The sequence below is a fragment of the Cherax quadricarinatus genome, chromosome 5 (assembly GCF_038502225.1).
Source record: "Cherax quadricarinatus isolate ZL_2023a chromosome 5, ASM3850222v1, whole genome shotgun sequence".
In the NCBI taxonomy this organism is placed as follows: domain Eukaryota; kingdom Metazoa; phylum Arthropoda; class Malacostraca; order Decapoda; family Parastacidae; genus Cherax; species Cherax quadricarinatus.
Window position 1 is genome coordinate 71,124,017 of NC_091296.1, and position 1,145 is coordinate 71,125,161.

Below are 1,145 nucleotides of genomic sequence, written 5' to 3' on the forward strand. Positions count from 1 at the left end.
GTCACCGTGGTTGTTTAATATATTTATAGATGGGGTTGTAAGAGAAGTAAATGCGAGGGTCTTGGCAAGAGGCGTGGAGTTAAAAGATAAAGAATCACACACAAAGTGGGAGTTGTCACAGCTGCTCTTTGCTGATGACACTGTGCTCTTGGGAGATTCTGAAGAGAAGTTGCAGAGATTGGTGGATGAATTTGGTAGGGTGTGCAAAAGAAGAAAATTAAAGGTGAATACAGGAAAGAGTAAGGTTATGAGGATAACAAAAAGATTAGGTGATGAAAGATTGAATATCAGATTGGAGGGAGAGAGTATGGAGGAGGTGAACGTATTCAGATATTTGGGAGTGGACGTGTCAGCGGATGGGTCTATGAAAGATGAGGTGAATCATAGAATTGATGAGGGAAAAAGAGTGAGTGGTGCACTTAGGAGTCTGTGGAGACAAAGAACTTTGTCCTTGGAGGCAAAGAGGGGAATGTATGAGAGTATAGTTTTACCAACGCTCTTATATGGGTGTGAAGCGTGGGTGATGAATGTTGCAGCGAGGAGAAGGCTGGAGGCAGTGGAGATGTCATGTCTGAGGGCAATGTGTGGTGTGAATATAATGCAGAGAATTCGTAGTTTGGAAGTTAGGAGGAGGTGCGGGATTACCAAAACTGTTGTCCAGAGGGCTGAGGAAGGGTTGTTGAGGTGGTTCGGACATGTAGAGAGAATGGAGCGAAACAGAATGACTTCAAGAGTGTATCAGTCTGTAGTGGAAGGAAGGCGGGGTAGGGGTCGGCCTAGGAAGGGTTGGAGGGAGGGGGTAAAGGAGGTTTTGTGTGCGAGGGGCTTGGACTTCCAGCAGGCATGCGTGAGCGTGTTTGATAGGAGTGAATGGAGACAAATGGTTTTTAATACTTGACGTGCTGTTGGAGTGTGAGCAAAGTAACATTTATGAAGGGATTCAGGGAAACCGGCAGGCCGGACTTGAGTCCTGGAGATGGGAAGTACAGTGCCTGCACTCTGAAGGAGGGGTGTTAATGTTGCAGTTTAAAAACTGTAGTGTAAAGCACCCTTCTGGCAAGACAGTGATGGAGTGAATGATGGTGAAAGTTTTTCTTTTTCGGGCCACCCTGCCTTGGTGGGAATCGGCCGGTGTGATAATAAAA